The sequence below is a fragment of the Falco cherrug genome, chromosome Z (genome assembly GCF_023634085.1).
Source record: "Falco cherrug isolate bFalChe1 chromosome Z, bFalChe1.pri, whole genome shotgun sequence".
NCBI classification, from domain to species: domain Eukaryota; kingdom Metazoa; phylum Chordata; class Aves; order Falconiformes; family Falconidae; genus Falco; species Falco cherrug.
The window spans coordinates 41741899-41765304 of record NC_073720.1 but is presented as its reverse complement, the minus strand read 5'-3'; positions in this window follow the sequence as shown (position 1 = coordinate 41765304).

The following is a 23406-nucleotide window of genomic DNA, read 5'->3' as shown; positions in this document are numbered from 1 at the left end:
GTTGTAACTAGTTTTGGAGGATACTTTCTTTAAATAATTCCATTCTAGGGGAAGTGTTAACAATGCAAGACCATAGTTATGAACACTCATAATGATTACTGCACTGCGGTTTTTTATCTTCCACATACAACTTGCCCTGGAAAACATGCAGAGACAGAATTTAGTGTAAATGAGAATTAGGCCTTGAACACTGAGAATCTACTTCTGCATGTGGTCTAAATGCATACAGTCAGTGTAATGGTCTACTTTACCTAAAAGAGGAGAAAACAGCATATCTTCTGAATTTATCAGACTACATTTTCTTTTGTGTCTTATTTGAAGTTACGATAGATGTGCCATTTTTCAATTTGTAGTATAACATCTTCCCTTACACTGGGGAGTAATAGTAGGCTATACATTAAAGAAAAAAGAGCCTGTGCATCCTGTAAAGCCCACATTAAGTAGCACAAATTGTTCTAATTATGTCACAAGAATTCTGGCAAACCTTCATTTTCTTTCATCTGAAGCCCACTCATATAAGAGGATATTGTTTCTGTGAAAGGAGAGAAAACAGGGAAAGCAGAAAACATTTACTGGTATGACAGTTTTCAAAGAGCACTGCTGGAAAAGGTCTTGGACATGAAAAAGCCCAATAGAAAGAATTTGAGGGAAAGGAAAGCATTTCCATAGAGACCTATGTCACCTAGTAAAGAGATTAAGTATACTCTTGCACATGTACTCAACTTTATATTGCTTTCTGTAAAGTTTTATTAACTCAGAAAAAAAAGAACAAAACCAAAAAACTTATTTTGCTCACGTGTTTCACATGTCTGTTCCCACATTGATAGATCTTTGTAGAAAGTCTGTCTGACAAACAGCTAAATGGAAGATGGGACACAGCTTAAAGACCTCCCAGGACATTGAGGTTTTGGCATTTAGCCTTACAACTAGACTGGAGGATAAAATATAACTTAAATGTACTGAACCTTTTAAGCAATAACCTAGAGGTTCTTATGGTACCTTTAACACATAAAATTATATGACAAACATCTAATGTGTATAGTTCGTTATCTTTTTTGTCTTCTTAAAAAGGCAAATGGCATATGCATTATCTTCTAATGGCTAGTATGTCTCACAAAGTTTGGCTTTAATCTTGTGCTAATAAAGTTTAAACACTAAGAGGTAGAAGTCCTACTCTTAAAATCTCCTCTCCCATCAACATTTTGGAGGGTGACTCCTCTTCACCCCTTACCCCTTCCCACCCCAGACTGAGCTGTACAGGACCTGGAGGTCTGCACCTGTACAACAATAAAAGTAAAGGTAAAGGTACAGAGATTTACATTACAGATAATGTTTTTAAGTGTCCAAACATGACTCTACGTTACGTTATAATTTGTCATTGAATCATCACAACTCTGGCTCACTAGGTTGCTGTGCTATCCTGGGAAGGAAACAGAGAGTGAGGTGGCAGTGGCTCTCAGAGGCACAGCTGGAGTTTGTACTCCTCCAGTGATGGGCTGGTGGCATGCTGCTCTCCTCAAGAGCACCAGCTCTCCAGACTCAGAAGCAAGGTGTGAGGCTACCAACAGAGCATCTGTGAGAAGCTAAAAGGAAATGTCTTTGCAGACACATTCTTGTTTCTGAATCTTTCTCTTGCTACATTAGCAGACTCAAAACCAGAACATACTCTTTGCTGCTCTTGCCACTTCTTTGAGTTGGAAGGCTGTTGATCCAGTCCACATGACCATATTAAAACTGTAACACAACTAGTATCACAATTAATAACACAAATAGTATCACTCAAACCCAAAATGAAGAGCAAATTAAAAATGTCTGTTAAAGCATTAGTTTTAAAACAGCATGCGTTATGGAGGAAATGTTAGGATTCACAAGTGTTGCCTGAATTACCATGGTTCCCTCTTTGCTTTCTATTTGTCATAAGACACCCTATATAATTGAAAATATAATCAAATAAGAATGTCAGATATCTAAAAGATTATATCAGCAGTGTTCAAAGAGGCAGATGTTATTTTCTTCTAGCCAGGAAGTACAAACTGTGAAGAACCCCCCTGACATGAAGCTCACTGTCTCCTGCATGTGAGAGATCCCAAAATATGTGAAGATGCTGTAGGTACTTCCTGTGTGTCCAGCAGATAGTGGGAGGAGGCAGAGCACACTGTTTTCTCCCACATTGTGCCAAATGTCATATGGACTCTTATAGGGGCAGTTGGCAGTTGCTTCCCACAGTCCTGTAATCTGTTTTTGGAGCCCTGGCTAGAGAGCTAAAAGAGACCCCTGGCTTAGTACTTTATTCTACATTCACTGTTGAAAACATAGACACCAGAGAGTGGAAAAGCCTTCCCAGAACATTAGTTCTGAATCTTGGTATCATGGGCAACTGCACCAACTAATCTTTCTCAGACGTGATAAAAATGTATTTTTAAAATTCTAAAGGTTCTTGCCCCCACTGTTGTGACTGTAAAACTCCAAATTACATTCAGCTTGTATATAGGTAGTTAAAATAGCCACAAATTAAAGGACAGCTATCAAATAATCCAGAAAACATCTAGCTAAAATAGGTGGGGAGGAAATAACTTAATTTTCTTTGCTGAAAAGCCTACTTTTTTACTTTTTCCCCAGCCAGGTTTTGCACTCCTGTGCCTATTGCTATAGCCTTCCTCTGTACCTATTCTAGCTCAATTTGCTTTTATGGGCATGGGTGATGACATCAAGAAAGAAAATGCAAACAAGTTCTCTTCATTGCTTTATATGAAGTCACTAACATCCTTCTTCCTGTAATGGAAGTCTCTCATCTGATATATTTGATTTGTATCACAACTCATGATGCTGCTGTCATCACTGTCATTTGGTGATTCGCCCCTATCCTCCCCTCTGATGGTATGTCCCATTTTCACAGTCATCCTTGAGACCTCCCCAGTTGCAGTATACTGGTTTAAAATGTCTGTCAATTCCATACAGTGGAAGCTAGATTTTTGAAGGTGAAAGATTCAAATACAAACTACTGCCTGTAATTAAAATTTTATTGGAGGCACCCATGTTATTATTTAATTGGTAGCTCTGCTGTTGGATTACGTATATATACACATAGAGAGAGTGCTTTTTAAAATCCATTCTATTTACCATACATGGATGTCATTAACATACGTTTCATTTAACCCCAAGGAGTCATTTAAAGCTCTTGGGTGAATTTACATTTATGAATGTTTTCTATGAAATGTGTATCATTTATCCACTGCATCATGAGAGCTCTGAAGGAGCCAGAAAACTGTAAATATGTGTGTAAGAGTATGAAAAAAAGCTTCATAAGAAGTCTGATTCTGTAACATCAATACCGGTAGTAGAGCATCCTACTCTGGGAATAAAGGAATTAAAAAGTAAAGAAGAAATAAATTGAACTAAGCAAGGAATGGATGAAGAGGAGAATGTAAAAAAGGGAACAGTAAAAGCTTTATTGCTAAGTGAATCTACTGCATTGTCTAATGCAGAAGATGAATATGGTAAATTAACACAGAAACCCAGGGGAAAGGCAGGGAGGAAAGGACCACCTAACAGTAGTGACATCTTGTTTCAGCTGTGGCTTCTGAATCCTGGAAATCATTCACTGCCTGCATCCTGGCTCATTTCCATGAATTATCTCAGTTCCTACATATCTTTTGAGATGGCTATTCACTCTAGAACATTTTGACCCTTCTACATCCCAAATCATTGCTTTGCAGAAGTTGCTTCCCCCATGATCAACTCAACAGACTGAAATAAAACTTAGAAATAGTCATTGTTTTCGGTCTGTAGCTTAGCATATACCTTCAGAATCCCTTCAGATCTGAGCAGAAGTCATATAAGGATAATGAGGGAAGAGCTACAAGAAGATCTGTAAATCAGCCAAAGCTGTGTTGAAATAATAAACAGATAATGGGGGAAACAATAATTTGTTTGGATGGCTTTCCAAAGAGAAAACTTTTTAGGAAAATTATAACTTTCAGGGATGAAACATATTTAATCTATGCTGGCTGAGCATTAAAATGCATTTGCTATGTTGAAAGTTTTGGAAAATTCAATTTTAGCTTCAAACACAAATTATTATTATTTTCTAAGCTTTGGGATTATCAAAACCAAGAGATCCATTATTTCCTTGCCTGTAAATTTGACAGATTCCTACTGGGAGATTGATCTTATCCCCAGAGTAAAAGTGATAAAAGAATAAAACCTCTGCAAATATTCACCTCAAGCCCCAGAGGAACCAAGAGTCAGTAATGCAGCAAAAACTATTTAGGCTACTTCTGCTCAGTGCATTTCTAGCCAGCAGGTAAAAATAAATGCAAACAAAACAACTCAGGCCTGTTCCTATGTCTTCTGTTCCTCATCAGATACTTGGAAACAGTGTCCTGCTCCTGCCCAAGGTACGCTTTGCTGAGTCCTGCTTTCCTCTGCAGCTGCTGACTTGGAGAGAGCAATTTGGGAATTCCTCCCCCATAAAAACGATCCATTGAACCTGAGAAATCACACCTCTGAAGAACAGCTTCTGTGATGACCAGCTCCAGTCAGATACTGGCCACCACTATACCTGCAAAAACCATCTTGCTGCTGGAGGGCACTCAGCAAGGGTGAGCTGTGCAGAAGGGCACAGCTGAGGATGGGTCTAAATGAGAGACCATGAAACACGAAAACTTCTTCAGGAAGTCTTAGAACCAGTCATTCTCTTCTTATTTAGTAATTTTTCAATAGTGCAAGTTGCTCTTTAAAATCTGAATTCTCTGAAGAGAAAATGTGCCTTTACTTGTTAACAAATATGTCAGTGGTTGTGTTCTTCCCTGATAAGACTTTAGCCTAGAGCAAATTTTTATGTCCAAGTTATGATCCCATGAGAACATTAAGTCTATAGAGGATTCTGATAGATCTCTTTAAGATCTGTAACAGTGATACCATCATTTCAGGTGTTATTTATTAATTTGTATTAAAAAATAATAAATATTAGTGAAGTACAGGAATTTTTTGAAGCAAATACTGTTTTGAAAGCTGTCATAAATGTGAAACAGAATGCATGTTACATTAGTTCTGTATAAATTTTTATTGAATTCAAACTTTTAAATAAATCTTCCTATATCTAATGCCTCTTATCAAAGCACAAAAACCCATTATCTGATTATAAGAAGAACCTCAGAACTCACTGTCTTCATATTTAATGAACTCTTGATGCTTTCTTCCCTGCCTATACTGTTTTTAAGACATTTTACAGTATTTCATACATTATAAATGGATTCCATTCTTGGCTTAGTAATTCACCTAATGGACAACGGATACAAAAAAGCTCTAACTCCAGGGACATTAAATTGGTTCTAAACTCTGAAAATTGCAGCTTTTACAAAAAGAAGAAAATACTAAAAACATGTCTAATGCAACACTGCATCTCATTTTCCAATACCTTCAGAATCTGTCTAAAAGCTCCTAAATTTCTTAATGACACAATATGTTAAAATTGCGTTCCTTTATATTTAGATTTCTAAAACATCTTTTCCTTTTTACAACCCTGAGGAGATCCACCAGCAAATGGAAAAATACATGCTTGGCATTCCAATAGCTGGGAATACAGAAAGCACTACACTATACAAGATAAATGCTGTGTTTTGTATCTGAATGTGGTCAAAGCTGAGTACTTCAGAGAAAAGCAGTCTTGTAACAAATGGGATCCTACATCCCACTTTGGGTCGAGCAATAGTACATAACGATACATATGACACACAGAGGAAAGTCCACTGTAAAGACCTTGAAAGTTTTTAATTTGAATCATAATTCCTTCCCTTGGATCCTCTGCTTTAAGAGTTTTCAGCAGCCAGCAATAGAACAGAAGTGGTACCATTTCTCTGTCTGCTGCTCTCTTTTCTGCCCCTCAGCGATACTGTGGGATCTACTCTTTGACCTTACACAGCTTGACAGCAACAACCCACGAAGAGTAGAGAAAAAGCAGCTTTTACTTGCCCCATTAATTTGTATTGCTGTAGAAAGTGGATGTGGGGGCGGAGGGAAGTATGTGTTCCTAATTCCTGATGCTAACCTATCACTTCCTGAAGCAAGGGTGTTTATGACATTACTATAGTAAAGAAAAATACAAAAAGGACACATAGAAAAAGGGAGTCCTTCCTCATTAGGGAAAATTTATTCTTCAACCGTCTACTATCAGCAAATTTTTCAGCTTTACAGCAATCTTTTTTTAAAAGCATTGTCATTTAATAGTCTTTTACCTGTGTGTGTATGTACATATACACACATAATACATATAATCACTTAAATTTCCACAAAAAAAGAATAGACAGAGGTAAATGTATAAGCGGTTCCATATCATTCATTATGACATTTATCATTTATATATCCTTCCTCATATAGTAAGCACTTCATCTCATGTTACATTCCTGGACTTACACAGGTTGAACAGAATTCATGGTTTTTTTCAGTTCAGCCTCCTTAGAATGATGTCAGCGCTGAATTTAGACCAGATTGCTTAGTAGTTTGTCCAGTCACATCCCCCAAACCTCCAAGGACCGAGATCTTAGAAGTTCCTTGCGCAACCTGCTCCAGTGTTTAATTAATAGCATAAATCCACTTAGAACCTGAAGTGTTTAATCTTTCCCTAGGTCAGGGTTGACATGGACCTAAGCACATCAGTTTTCTTTCCTCTGCTTTTTTTCTGCTGCATTTTTGTGAACTCAGATAAAGATTGCCAAACACTGTATTCTAGGTTAGTGATATGGAAACCTGAGCAGATGGTAATAGCAATATTCTCAAAGCTTACTGCCAGAAACTGAAGCTGGTTTTCCCATGTTTGTGCCTTTCTAGTTGTAAACCTTAATATGAATAAAGATTTCTTTCCCACATAGTTTATGAAAACCCAAATTTAAGCTCACAGAATTTTTTTTCCTGATATACACATCTCTGGGACTCAAGCAGTGAGGCTTGGGTTCAACAATAGCCATGTTAATTTTTAGCTTTTGAGTTTATAGTTATAAATTGTGGTTATCAGTCTGATTTTTTAGCACAATGGAAACTTTTCAGATGAATGACCACACCCAACTTTCACAGAGGTAAATGGTTTTGCAAAATACATCAAAAATGCAAAGTAAAAGTACACAAGACAGGAAAAACAACACACTGAGACACCTAAAAAAATCCAGTCCAAACTGAATGCTGCATTGCCACTACCTTCCTCTGTAAAAAGACTCCAAGAAAAAAAAAATTGTAAAGAATTGCATGTAGGTGTAACTGTTCCACAAACATATTTACTGTTTGAGCATTGAAAATTAATATGCTCCAGGAGTACATGAGGAAAGGTGGAAGGAAAATAAGACAGAAAAAGAGAGAGAAAGAGAGAGAAAGAAGGAAGAAGGGAGTGAAGGAAGGAAAGAGAGAGGGGAAAGGGGCAGGGGAGAGAGAACAAGAGAAGAATGAAAGACTTTCTGTTGTCTTAGTCTTCACTGAGGTATTCTCTCCGAAAATCAAAAACCTTCTTCACTCCTTTTGCTTTCTACTTTCATATGAGCTGTGCCAACTGTGATAGTCTTTGATAGTCTTCAAACTTTCACTCATAAGTATTTGTAGGTTTTAATTTCATGAGGTCATTTGCATTGACCTCTTTACTACTGACTTGTTATTTTATTGGATTTGGAAGGATCATTTACACTGACCTCTGTTGCTTTACCGGATTTCTCTCCACTTTGCTCCCATATAACCCAAGCAATTGAATTTCAGTCTCAATTCTAGTTATTGGATACATAAAGTAATTTCATTTGTATTGCTATTATTCCTAGCTGAATAGTCTTTTTGCTGTATGCCTTTCCCAGCTCGTAGTTTAAGCCTTTTTAATATTCATTACATCCGTCTCTTTCCTTCTGTTTTGGTAGAGACTATTCTTTATATTATAGGTAGTTCCATAGTCCAAATACTCCTTTGCTCTTAATAAACTCAAATTTCTCTTATCTGAGAAATCTTCTTAAACATGCACAGCCACTTTCTAATTCACCTGGTTATATCTATGTTAGAGGTCAGCATCTCTACAATCAGCATTGAGTCTATCAGATCAGGTGGACTCTGAGCTGCTTTGCAGAGAAAGATCAATGATCTACTGGTTTGTCTGTTTTGTCAGCTTCCCTAGACTTTCAGGCTATCAGTACGCCTATTCCAGATTTTCCCTAACGGTAGGTTTTCAGTAGGAGATTACAACATGGTTATAGGCTGGTTGAGAACAGCACTTTGCCCTTGCATGGACAAGAGAAAGCAGGCTCCATACACTGTTGCAAACTTTAAATAATTATTTGATTTACATTTCCACAGCTTCCAAAAAATACCATTGGCAGCTGAATTTTCTCACGCATTCATAATTCCTAAAATTTTTGTCCAAGGCCCAGTTACAGTCAGCAAACTTTTGCTCCACGTTGTGGCACACCTCTGAGATGGTCCCATTTCAAATATACAAAGATCAGTTAGTGCAATATACATTTTGAACTATGGTTTTGATGAAGAATTTTAGCTTATTTGGGACATTTTAACAATTTTCAGTTTAAATAAAATCTACATACAGTATTAGGGGAATTAAAATTGTACATGAAGCACGGATGTAATAATGTTATGCATAACATAGCTGAATTATAGAACTAATTAGAATCCAGCAACAATTTGAGGGGTGCACAGAGAATATTTCTATGTAGATTGGCACTGCCTGAGTCATCTTTTAGGCTAATTCATTGCAACTAGTCACTCCACTTTGAAAATATCTTTCATTTTCAATTCCAACAGAAGTCTTAGAAGTATTATTTATTTTAACTATCTCAAATACCCAACCATCAGAATCAAGGGAACTTTTAAGCCTGAACCTTGTAGATTATATTTTACTCATACTGTATATGGATGCTGAAAAGGAAACTGATTTTCTTGACCCTTATCCACCTGTCTTTCTGTCTTTTCATGGCAAAACCATCATGTTTTGCAAGAGTCAGTGTTTAGCAGATGAAGAGTAATTTAGAAAGATTAGCTAAGAAATGGAACGGCTATAAGTCTTGCCAATATTAGAGAATTCTAGTGGTATAAAAAACCTGTACGCTTTTCAGCAAAAAATGTGCATTTCAGGACATACTTGGATTGATTCTCTGGACTCAGATCAAATTTATACTTTGCCAATTTGTTTCTTAGATTTTTTTTAATTAAAGAAAGGTCTAATCGCATTATGGCAAACTTTCCAGATTGCAGGAAATTCGGATTATAGAGGAAGAAGGAGAGAAGAAAAAAGGTTGCAGGTTAGTCAGCATAATCTATAGGTGATTGCACAGTAAAGGGCTGCAAGTCAGGTCTCCCACATTATGTTTTTGGCTTTTCAGTTGATCTCCAGTTAACTACTAAATTACACATTTTCAAATATAAGCATGTAATTTGCATGCAGAGGTTATGAGTTTATACATTTGTATACAGTAATCAAGACATTACATACATCAGTATCCCTTTATAAGCTTCTTTCAAACAAAGCATAGGACAATACATTACACTTAAAGAAATGTATATGTTCTTACTGGCACGTTTTCTGAGTTTTATTTTATAGATTTTAATCTGAAAAATGAGTATTACAATGACATCTAGCACAACCTACCTACCTGACAAGAATGTTGCAGGTTTTAATGGATGACTGTTCACAAAACAATTGAAAACTTTTAGATGAGAGTTGGCTATGGTAGATCAAGGTGCGTGGGTAATAGTCCAATCTACACATATAAAAAGAAATAAACAGTAGAGAAAAGTAGAATAAACCACAGGTAATTTAAAGCACTTTCTTAAAATAGTCACCATTCTGGGAAAGGATAAATACAGTATTCAACCAGAAACTTGAAATCTTAGGTCTCACAAGGTCCTACTGAGAAAGACATTTGAAAGAAAAAAAATATGAAATATATTTTACTAATGTTATCTTCAATACATGAAATTATGCGTGACTTCACTATGTATTTGCACGTATTTTACTTTGCTTTGAAAAGCACGCTGTGGATACTCAGAAGGAAACTTCATTTACTACATTTATTTCTTAATGGGGAGTAGTCTAAGCTTCAGAGTTAGAAAGAAACTGCTAATTCTCTGTTCTGTTGAGGACATACTGAGATTCATTGTCTTCATCTTGACATCTGAAGACCCAGCATGTGGTTTCTATGCCCATTTTAAAAGAGTGTCCAATACACTAGCCTCAGAAAATGTGAGACAAACACTCTTAGGAGACTGGGGGCTAGGAAGAGAAATCTCAAGGGTTGTATCAGCTTCATGAGCAGCCATAGAAAGATGACAAAATACAAACCTCAATTTTGCCTAAAATGTGTCTTGGAATAGATTTAGTTAATTTCACAGCTAGAGAGGGGATAATATTCAAGAGTTGTAATAAAAGGTTACTGAAATTCCCACCAAAAAAAAAGGTCATGTGCAGCAAAATGTGCAGCAAAAATATCTCTTGAAGAAATCATACAGAATCCATATCAATATTGAAGTATACATGTTGGCCTATGTTCAACTTGGTCTTGTTATTTAGTACCAAAGGGGCTGAGAAAAAACATACTTTTGAAAGTCTTCTTGTCTCTGATGTGCACTTCCAACTTTTCTTTGTTTTCTGTCCTCCTATGTATTTATCCTTGTGCTTCTAACATTGCATGAGGTTTGCCAGATCTGGCTGCTGTGGAACAGAACTGATGGCTGCCTCACTGACAGTTTCCCTATGGCAAGGGGTAATTTAAGCAGGAGATCCAGCATTCGCATGCACAATGCATCTTGAATGTCAGAGACAGGAATGACAGAGACTCAATCATTGCTTAGTCCGTCAAAAGCAGAGTCACTTTGGAACTTTATTTTGGTGAATAAGAACTAGAACGAGAGCAGAAAGCTATGTGTTTTCTTAACACGAGCAAGGATGAAAGTGATGGTTTTGGCAGAACTGGAACCAAAAGGTCAGCTTGTGTAAAGAATGAGACTTTTTTTTTAAAGCACTACTCAGTACAACTGATTTTGACTGAATTTGGTTGTTTTACATAATAAAAAACTGCAATCCCACAGATTTTATGGACTTGCATATATGTATGTATGTACATATATATAAAACTCCTTTCTTTATCCTAACAACAAATTTCCATATACTTTTTTTTTTAAAAAAAGGTATGCATATATCTATTGGAAATCAGGTCTGAAAATGAACATGTGGAACTTAAAATAATGTTTTCTTTAAGAAACGAACAATGATGCATATGGAATAGAGTAAGAATTTTTATCAATGCATTATCATGGATATAAAATAACACTCCTTTACTTAGCTTCACCATTAATCGATTGAACACTTGTGTGTGTGAATGCAAACTGCATTTTAATGGATGACAGAGGAACAAAACCCACTTAGTATGGTCAATTCCAGTAAAAGAACTAGGGTACTGAGAAACAGTGAAAAGCAAGCAAGTGGGAGGTCATGAGGCTTGTGCTTCATTGTGTCATCAGAGGAGATCTGATGTACTGACAACAATCGTACCAGACAGTGCAAAGAGCAGAGAGACACTATTGTGTTAAAAGGAGGGCAGACAAAGTGACTGCATATAGGGAAGCTGGAAAAGATAAAAGCAAGAAAAATGACCTGGCAGAAAGGAAGTTTAAATCAATTGGGAAAAGAGACAATTGAGAGGAAACATGATAATAAGATATAGAGGCATGAATAAAACTGAAAATTGTTACCTAAAACTGTAATTCCTTGTTTTTCTTGTGGTTTAAAACCTGCAAGCCTTCCATGATATCAACAAGAGTCAGCCTAAGTTGAGTCAAGAAAACACTTCATCACATGAAATGTAATTAATTTGTGGAATGTATTGTCATAGAATGGAGATACCAAAATTTTTAAAGATTTGAAAACAAGGGAAAGAAAAAATACATTTAGACACATTAAACATGAAGACCCAACCAAGTGAGTCAACCATGACTTTGTCTTGTTCTTACATTTTTCCAAAAAAAATCTGCTAGCAATCATTGCCAGGCATAAGATACTGGGTTAGATGGAAATATTATCATAAAGTACTTCTGGTTCTGAATCCTTATTTGGCATTTTACAGGTGTGCTTGCTAAATAAGTGGTGAATGAGAGCAAACTACAAAAGTGTTCAGCAATTACAGAGTGGGCCACAATGCTTGCTGTCCTCTGTATGCATTTTTTTCCCCAAAAAAACCAAAGTGGTACAAGACTGAGTGTTTCTTTTGTATTTGTTATTAATGAAATGTATGAAATACGCATTCACAACTAAACCAGCATGGTAGTTTATGAGTTCCACTCTAGCTGGGGAACATGACATTATTAGGAAGGTGAAGTTTCAAGTAAGTGGGAAGTAAAGACATGAAAAGAGAAATAACAAGAGCTAGAGAAAGAACATTGTTTGTCAAAACATGTTGACTTGCTTAAAAAGGCAGAGTACAAGGCTTAAGAAGGAAAATGCAAACTTTGATTTAGGATTTTGTCCTTCTAAATAATTGAAATAGAAAACACATGCATCTATGCCTGGGCAAGAATCCACTTGAAAATGAACAGTCAACACAGAAAAAGTGTTTGTTTAAGGTGTTTCACCTTGCCTTGTTTCCATTCTGTTAGAGAAAAGCCTGAAAGAAAATTGGCAGTATGCTTTGGTTCACAGGAAACAGCCAAGTGGAGGGCATAATTGCCATTATCTCAATCATTTTGCAGGCAAATAAATATAATAAGCAGTGTATCAGCAAACTGGTTGAACCAAAATGTGTCCCAGATAACCCTAAGTGCACCTACTTAATGAAAAATTCTTAGGTATTTTCTATTTCTATTTTCCGCAGAGGTCTAATGACCCTTTCATTCATTACAAAAACAAGAGTTTCCTTCAACCCATAGAACATGCCATGCATTTTTATACTGCTGAACAGATTTCATAAAAACATAAGTGGGATATTCCCAGCAAAGCCCATGTTTCTGCCAAGGATGGAGTCACAGTTATACAAAACTACCCAGGCAGCAAATACAGAAAGGTTTGTGACTGACACAGGTGAAAAGCCCATCTAATATTTGGACTAGCTAACAGACTGCAGATCAAATAGTTAAAGATGCTGGGAGGTTTCCCTCGCATTTCACATACATAGAGCCACTAGCAGGTTTCTCAGTTACTGGCCAGAGATCACCAGCAAGTCATAATTTACTACATGCATCCTGAGGACTTGCACATGATATGCACAGTATGGTCAAGTCACAGGGGCTCTGATTAAATGGTGAAAAAACTTCCCTCTTTCTGCACTGACTCCTCTGTTTTCTGAGAGTTTGTGTTCCTTGTTGGTCTTATGACTCTAACATCCATCTCAGCTTCGCTTTTATCTTTCCTTTTCCTTACTATAAATAATTGGACCTGTTTCTTCATAAAAGAGCAATGAATTCTCCTCCCCATAATGTTCAGCTCACATCTCAGACTTTCTAATTTATTTATTTAGTCAGGCCTTGCCACCTTTCTTCATTTCTCTTCCCTTTCCCTTTTAATATTTCCATACTACATTTTACAGCTGCTCCAGCACATCTTTCTCTTTCTCTGTTGCACATACATCTTTAAAGCACAGAGGCAGGTTCCAAGCACAAAGGTCTTTGTCATTTTCCTCAGGTGCTCAGCTGAATCAAGCATTCAGCTCAAACTTTTCATGGCAATTCTCTCACAGTGATAGCTCATAAAGAGGCACCAGAGTAGGAATAATTTGTACTTCTACATAGCCTAGCATTCAGGCAAACCACCGCCTTTCTGGGTGGACCCACTGATGACACATTTGAAGGGTCCTGGTGTAGAAAGACAAAGTCACAATAATATGAGTGTTACAGATCACAAGGAGGATGGAGGAGTCAGAAGAAAAATAGGGTTTATAGGAAAGAAATAACTGAAATTTAAAAAGTGACAGAATTCAGAACACTCTCCCAAAACATATCAAACCCCACACATCATTAATTTTTCAGTATTTTTGCACAAGTGCTCTTTTTGCACTTTATTTTTTTTTGCAAATAAATTCACAGAAGCTAGGAATGCCAAGAGCTTGTTTGACCATCACACTCAGAAGTTGGTGTCATAATTCTTTTATAGCCTGCCACACATCATGACATTTGCCAATGCAAACCAGCCCATCCTTTTACTGGTTCAGGGAGGAAATATTGATCAGATGAATGTACTTCTAAATCAGGTGTTTTGTCTGACTTTTTCAAATATTGTTGAACCACTAGCCATTTTCACTTCCTATCAAGTAGCAGCACCACAAGGGTGAGATGGCCACCTGAGTAAAGAGCATGGAAACCCGGGCTACACCATGCCCTGCTCTCACTGGACTCCTGGGAAGTACATGCTTCAGGTGAAGTAGTTTGGATATACTTGCCACTGCTGGACTGCATTTAGCACAATGCTAGCAGTTCCACATGTGAACCAAGGCAAACTAACAGAGATGGGTACACTTATGAGCTAGCAATTCAAAAAGCATCGAGGAGTGGGGGGGTGAATTCCTTCCTATGGACAGAGACGTTTTTGAAGAGCATCCATATAATACTTTTACTAGCCTGATTGCTGAATCTGCACCTGAGATTAATTATGGAAAAAGGAGAGACAGAAAAACTGTTGTATCAGAGAAGTAGTGAAGAAAGCAAGCTGTTCTTTTCAAGAACAAGAAGAATATAGCTGGGAAAAAACTACCTTCAGTACTCAGAGGTAAGTACTTTCTTCTTCACATCAGCTTCTTCTGCAGTCTGAAATTCATTCAGGCTTTTTTTATGTACACAATTTTTGTAAGACCACAGTACCCACCTTTCTAAAAATGACTAGTCCTGTGTTAGAGCGTGTCCTATGGCTTAAAAGTGAGCTTTGTGTCACTGACATTTCAGGAGTGTGTTTCCAGACTTGACATTTTCCCAATATTTTTTTCAGATGTTGTTTCTTCAGAATTTTTTCCATCTATTTATATTTAATATTTTTATTTAATATTAATTGAGTACATATATGAGGACTTCTGAATTCATTGCTAGAGACTGAATAATTGTATCACACTACAATATCTAGAGTTAGGGGTTCTAAGATGCCGTGCTATTCAGAGTATATGACTATAACGTCATACTGGAGGGTAATAAAGTATGGATGGACAACTGATGGAAAGGATTAAGATCTCTGAAGTTTTTCACTGCATCGGGTACCAACCTGCTTGCAGATTGTAACTGCAACTAATGTATGCTACTCTCATTTTTGGTTTGGTGTTCAACTCCCTGAGCATTAGAAACTGTTGGATTGGAAAGTTTGTTGCAATGAAACAATCAATTTTTCTGTACTGCTTATAAAGCTTTTTTCACCAGGATAGAGAAGCACTCTGTGGTGAATGGAGAATGAGTTAGGGTTGCATATTATTGTTAGTAGGTGTGTGGAGTTGTCAAGTTTTGTAGTTGAAAACAATGAAAATGCAATGTAATCAAAGCTTTCAAAAGGAAAAGCAAATAAAAATTAAACTGCTGCTTCCATTTGGCTCTCAGTTTTACAGCCAAAGTGAGTGGAATACACATACAAAACCACTCATCTGAAAAGTAACATCAGATGTTAAACCCTATGTGCATAAACCCTATGTGCATGAAGTTTAGCGCTCAGAAATGCTTTCAACTGAATTTAAGGGCTTCTCACATGACTAAATTCTCTAAACACAGACCTCCACAATGTCCTCATAAACTAAACGGATTAGCTTGAGCTCTTTAAGTAAAAGTCCAAATGAATACAAGTTAAACATGGATATCAAAGTTCACACAACATGCCAGTTTTGAGTATTTTTACCAAAGGTTGGGAAACAGTAACAAAAATATGCACTTTCTAGGGTTTCCATATCCCAAATGGCTTTTTATCAGTTGCATTGTATTTGAAAGCATTGGTAACTGTTACATATCTCATTCAGGAGACAATACAGAATGTTATATTAGAATAGTAGATGATTCTAATAGTTGCTGTACAGTTTTTAGTCTTCCTTGCTTTATGAAGGCAGCCATAACACTCCTTCCAGTTCTTCTTTAAGCTGCAATTGGTTGCATATTTTGCACTGTATCATTTCTGTTCCCTGACTGGGATTTATTTGCATAAGCATCTCAGATACTTCTGTGTATCTTGATTGTAGCTGCCTCTTGATAAGTAGACAGGCTCCTTTAGGAGGCTTCAGATTCCAAAGGTTACCTAAAATCTAAATGGTCAATGAAAATTTAAAACCTGAATTATATTTCTAAAAGGATTTGAATGTTAAGTTGTGATCATTCCCATTGGGCAAATTTGGTTGAACAGATATTTACAAGAAATTCTGAGGAGGATACTGTACAAATTTGTAGCAAATCCATTTAAAAATTAGAATGAGAGTAGTTTCAAGACTTTTCTGTTGATGACCAGGTTTACATATATTTATACAAATTTAGCATGAATTAATGAAGGTAATCTTGAAGATGTTCATGTTCACTTGTAATTCTTCTAGTTAAAGGCAGTAAAGTGCATTCCAAAGCAAACATTATCCATCAAGATTATTCATCTTGAGACAAGCAACCAACCTAAAGACTGTGGAAATAATGGGTCTATGACCAAAAAAGTGTTGAAACATTTCATTTTAACACTTTCTGTATCTTGAACCCACTGTTTTCTCACTTTATAAGTTATTCATACACAGGATTTATCAGGCTGAGTTGTGTCATCATTCTGCACTTTTACTTCTCAAAAACATCAATTTCAAAATATGTTAAATGTTAACCTTTTTTTCACTGCTAATAAGTTTTTCCTTTCAAAGCTAAAAAAACCTCTACAAGTTTTTTCAGAGTTTTTAATTGGTATAGCATTATTGAGCAAGCCAGAAATCAGAACTAATCGTTGGTCTTTATAAAGGAAAGTAATTAATATTAAATCTAAAACTCCTATATTCCTCTTTTTTCTGCCCACTCGTTTGTCTCAATTGTAACATGTGCCAATGAATTCCTCAAGGTGATTATTAATGAAAAAAATAAATTTATGTTGATTTGACTTGTTGACTTTACAACAATTTCTGCTAATATTGTGAATTTACCATATTTTTATATATTATTATTTTTATTTATTTTAGTACAATTCCATTACAAATACATTCAATTATACATTGTTGGTTTGGTTCTTTGCTGTTTAGTTATGTCCCTCATCCATCACTGCACATAACAAAAATAATTTCATAGAATTTTCCTTGATGACACCCTAGGTCATATTACTAGCTGTTGCAGTTCATTTAGAACAGAAATGAGCAGGAAGAGGGTTTTTTTCATTTCATTCTAATTCACTTTGTACTTCACACTTCTTGACAGAAAGGTCAGATACTACAGTGTTCCCATCCACTGAAATCATGCTATATATTTCTAGTGACAGTTACTCTTACTGGTGTTCTCTTATCCTAGGGTCCCACTCACCATAGCACCTGAATTGGCAAATCAATAGGCACAGGCAGCAACACGCCCATACATCATCCTCAAATGCAGTTGCCATCAGCACAGGTACACACCCAGACCCAGGAGATCAGAAGCATTTCTGGACTCACCAAGCAAAATGTAATTTCTCAAAGCTTATTCAGTAACCACCTTCTTCTCTCAGGTCTTACTCAAATACCTAATTGCACCAGCTTCAAAGGTCAGCAGTATACACCTCACTCCCTCTTCTTAATTACACTAATAACTACATTTTAAAGAGATCTAGACCATTATCATAAACTCTTTTTATATGGAGGAATCAGGTATCCTTATGCTGCAATACTAAAACTTATGCATGCAGAAAAGCTTTTAAACAGCACTCTGTAGCATAGTAATGAATCTGTTGTAATTTAACATCAACTAAAAATAAATCTTTATAACTCTATGTCTAATGCATTTATCCCTGTGACTATGCCTTGCAGCAAAGCATATCACTTTTGTGTCAATGTATTAGTACTGCAATGGGCCCCAGTATTACAGCTTTTGCTTGACCAGAAGGAAGAAGTAAGGTAAAACAATTTGCATAGAGGCAGAAGGCGTGGACACTCTCACTTCTTTCCTTACTTCTCATGGACCACTATCCTTTCTTAATAGGTGCCACAGCTTTTAGAAGTGCCTTGGCTATGCTGAACCCTCTTTTTTCCCACAAGTGTTCAGGTGTAATAAGCCTTGATGTATTTTGAAATTGGTAGTTAAACAAAATTCTAACTACATTTCATCCTGAGTTCTAGGGATATTTTACATAACCATGGTCTTATGGATCAGTTTATGTGGCAAGCAAAGCAGGAATAAAATGCAGCATTTCTGATCTGACTGTGGTGTGGAGGTGCTGGAGTGCATCCAAAGAGTGCAATGAAGTGGTGAAGGGTCTGGAGCACAAGTCTTTTGAGGAGCAGCTGAGGGAGCTGGGGTTGTTTAGTCCAGAGGGACCTTATTGCTCTCTACAAGTACCTGGAAGGAGGCTGTAGGCAGGTGGGTGTGGGTCTCTTTTCCCAGATAACAAGCAACAGGACAAGAGGAAACAGCCTCAAGTTACACCAGGGGAGGTTTAGATTGGATATCAGGGAAAAGTTTCTTCACTGCAAGGGTGGTGAAATACAGGAACAGGTTTCCCAGGGAGGTGCTGGATTCACTATCCCTGGAGGTGTTTTAAAACTGTGTAGATGCAGTGCTTTGGGAGACATGGTTTAGTGATAGCCTTGGCAGTCCTGGGTTAATGGTTGCACTTGATCTTAAAGGTCTTTTCCAACCTAAATGATTCTATGATTCTATGACCATTTTGCACTCATTTCAGACAAAAAGTCACCACACAAGTGCAACCCTCCTGACTGCAACAGTGTATTTAAGAATATTTAATCTGTTCAGAGCACATTTTTTAAGAGACAGCACTGAAACAAGGAGTAACTCCTTATGGGATAAGTCAATTGGAGCAAAGAGAGCACTGTTCCAACAGTGTAAAAGCATTCCTAAGAGACAACCTGTATCAGCAGGCTGTAGTAAGTCTGGGGGGCAGGATGTGGGTGTGGGTGTGTTTATTAAGAGATTCATACTGTGTTGTGTGCATGTCCTATACTCATTTGACATTTTCGGAGTTCTGGTTTCTTCTACAAGATAATAGCATTGTATTTATTTCTTTGAGACAGGACATCTGGGAGAAGAACCTAAAACATATATGTACCATTGGGAAGAAAATAAGAATAAGCAAACATATGGGATGTCTGGACTGCAGGATAAAAATCCCACAGGATCTAGACAGCATGCATTTTTTCCTCACAATAGATGGTAACCAGCTGAATCTACTCTTTTATGTCTTTAGAGCATGCAAACCTCTATAGTCAGAAAACTACCAGAATGTGAAAAGACATAGACTAAGTTCCTACAATGTAATAATGAAATATTGTCATACGTATACCTTTTATGCTTGGCAAAATGACAGAAAACACTTCTTTGCAGTACAAACACACTCCTTCTCACTGTAACCCTCCCACAAACTCTTTTCTGTGATTCATACTATGTTTCAGAAATTAATTTTCTACTTTTCGCTTGAGAATCTGTGCATTGCACCCACCTCAGTAACTGTTGCTTCCATATCAATGTATCTTGCCAAAAGCAGGGGCGGGAGGGGGTGGGGGGGGGGGGGGGTGGGGGGGCTGGGTTGGGGGGCAGGAAAGGCTTTGCCAGGGCAACAGCAAAACATATGCAACAATGTAGACACAGAACGCCAGCAGTCAAACATGTAAATCCTGAGAGTAACAGAAAGGTTGCATCAATGCTTGCGGGCTAGTACAGGAGAGACTTGTAGAGATTAACAAACGCACCCAGAGTCATCACAGTTTCTTCGGTTTTAGAAGAGGATTTCCTGTTACTTAACCCTTTTCATTAGTTCCATTCTGCATGTGAGTTCAGAAAGAAGCATGTATTATGGTTTTCAGACTAATTTACACTGACTGATCCAAGCAAAAGGTCAAACTAATGAGCAAGACCAAGAAAGAGGTCAAAGTAATGAGCAGTTAGCACATCCATCCTGGTTAGATGACTCTACAAGGGTATTCCAGTGCTTTCCAGGGACAACTGAAACAAGTTGAACAATAAAACACAGAAGTGTCAAAACTTTTTCAGGGGGTTGCTATCACCAAAAAGCATGTCTATTGGAGCCATCATAAATGTATCTGTTAAACATGTGTGGAGCAAAAATAGGTAACTTCCAGTCTTCATAAAATCATTTCTTCACTCATATCCCTCCTGAGAACTGCATCCTGCCATTAGATCCTGCCAATATATTTTAGCTAGCAGAGCAAGATCTTCCTGTGACTTACAGTTACTTTGCTGAAAGAGATTGTTCCATCCTTATATTATTCTTCCTAGCTTCTCTGCCACATCACTTCTGCTTGTATTTTTTGGTCACTAGCTCTTTGTAGCAAGGGCTGTCTTTTTAATTATATCTGCTAACAATACTTGGCTCAACGGAGCAATAAGGAACACTGCACTACGAAACAATAATAAAATACCCTTTCCTTATGGAAGAATCTAAATAAACAGTTCCATATTTTCTGCAACTGCATTAGGACACAAATAAATAGAGAATCCTGTACCAAGCTTTAGATATAATGCTCCATCTCTTCAACAGAAACAACAAAACCCACAGAGACTACAGAAAAGATGAATTTCAAATTCTAATAGACACAAATGGACTTTAATATGTCTCTCCAAAGATCTTCCAACTAGCAGAAATCACAGGGGAGGAGATTAGAGTGATAATAGCAAGTCACAGTTATGCATGTATTGGATATGCTTTTAAACTGAACAAATCTAAAACAAACAAACAGCACATCTTCAGAATGCAAGAACTACTTTTTCCTTGCTTTTTTCTCTGCTTAAAAATTCCTATGCTTTTTTTCTTTCACCTTTGAGGACAGCTTTTTTGACATCATCCAGGCAACCAGAATTTATAACAAAGACTTAGGACATGTAACAGATCAGGACTTGGCCTAGTACAACCAATTGCCAAGAGGAAAAAATACCCAGAGACACACAGTGAAAACAATGTATACAGTATGACCTATAGTACCAAAATATTGCACAAAGTTTTGTCCAAGAATGGCAGTCATTGCAACGTTTGCAGAACGAATATGTGTAAATGGAATACACTGTTCAGTGGTAAAACCAGAAACAAAGTGCAATATTTTTTGTGGCAAACTTGCTTGAGCAGATCTGACCAAGCACAGTGTGAGTGCAGAAGTGGGGAGGGAGAGGGAGCTGTAGACATCCTCAAGCAGCAGAAAGACTTCAGGGGCAAGTCAGATCTTGCAGGAGGCTCTTGGGTGTAAAGGAACTCTTGGATAATGATCTCTGTGAGCATTAGGATGCAGGTTGTCTTTCTGATCCATGTTTTCATCCTAGAAATTACATCCTGACAACTTTATTGCTAAAAACCTCAGATCATTTCAGTACTTTATGCTCTTTTGTGTCCTACATGCATCACTTTTCATCACAGTTTGGGTAGGAAACTTCAGTCTTACTTTCCCAAGATACTGATGACGATAACTGCAAGGAACAAATATTGGAATACTAGAAGATAATCCACTTGATAAGGTTTCAGTCCTATGCCGTGCATGTATCTGATGGACATCTGAAAACAGATAGAGAAATTCTTTAACATTTCTCTGAAATCTTACGTGTTCAACCCTCAGAGGCTCTTCTGTTAATTCTGAATGGTCAGCCTTCCAAGCCATGAAAAGTAACTCCTAATGTTTTGATAATCTAAGTGATCCTGTAAAGCCCACTCATTGTGTGATCAATAATGCCTTTGTTAATGCCACTTAACTGCAGACATCTGTTGCAGTGTCCAGTGATTTCAATTGTTTAGGAGATTAAAGGGCTCTCAGACTATGATGTGTTTTTTCTTTGCTTGTGGATGACAAAATACACACAAATAACAGCATTTATCTTCCAATTTTTTCTTGTATTCTGAGTCACCTAGAACCCTTCATGATGAAGCTACTGTTTAATAAATTTATTCTGGATGGTTTGTTATGAATTCAAAAGAATAAAGCTAAATTTATCAAATTCTTTATGCAGCGATCAACAACAAATGAAACAAAATAATCAATGCCTGTTTCTCATGTAGAAACTATATAAAGCAGTGACATTAGACCAAATAGAACACTGCAACTTCCTTGTTAAATAATTACAGTCTCAATAGCTAAGGTTTTTCTAGTCATCAATATATTACATAAACTGAGATTATTTCTCTATTGCTCTGCATTATAAGCTACATACAAAAGGGGCACATTTCAAGGAGCAGCTTTTTAAAATCAGTAACCGTTCAGTGAAGACAACTCTAATTCTAAGCATTTACATTTCCTTATGAATTTGTTTAGCCTGTTCACCTGAAAGAGCAAGCTGAACAAGAAAGAAAACTTTAAAAAAAATAAAATCTGTTTTTAACTACTGGGATCCTACAGTTATTTCTCTGCCTGTCCAGTGGCGACAATGAAACACTATATAATAATTTGTATTGCCAACAGCAACAGGAGTGGTTCGAAGAATCACTTTTCACAGGGTAGAGGTGCAAATGGCTACAGAAAATGCAAGGCAATGTAAAATCAGGTCCTACTGCATTTAAGTTGTTCTTCTGGAAGTTACAGAAATGTTAACAGGCAGAAGCAGGAGCCAGTCCCTTGTACAGTGGGTTTCCTATGTAATGAACAGTGTGTTTTCAGTTTAGGTGACTTTCAGGTCTTCCTGTAAACTCTGCTAAACATATGGCCTGGTGCAAAGTACATGTCACTGGAAAAACTCACCTCCATTTTAAGTCTTCAAATAAGGCCTTTAGGTACTTGTTCCCAGGGAATGATTGTCAACAAAAATAAAGGGAACAAAAAGAAGGCACAAGGTAAGAGGAGAAAGAGCTAGATTTTAGCATGGAGTGAGTCTGTTTCACTCACTGCTCTAAAAAGAGCTAGTGAAAAATTTTCAGCTGTCTTTTTTACACACTAAAATACTTGCATATCCATATTAGTAACTTCCAGGAATATTTGTGGGGTTTACATTTCGATTAAACTGGAAGTAAAACCAAACCAGCTTCCTTTATGTCTTTTTTCTATTTTAAAGCATTATAAAAGTCTTCTTTTTCCTCTGACACTTAAAAAAATTAAAGCTTCTACTTCCCAAAAGGAGGACTTCAATGTGGTAAATGTGTAGGAAAGATTTTTCAAGAGTCTGTAACTGTGTTACAGTTACTTCTGCTGTACTATTGGGGAAGGTAAAAAAAAAAAAAAAGGAAAAGAGAAGGTGTGGTCCTAAAAAAGTTGTCTTTGATTTAATACCAGTACAGAGCACACATGCATATTTGAGTGCATAAGTACAGGCATACATATATGTATTTCTTTC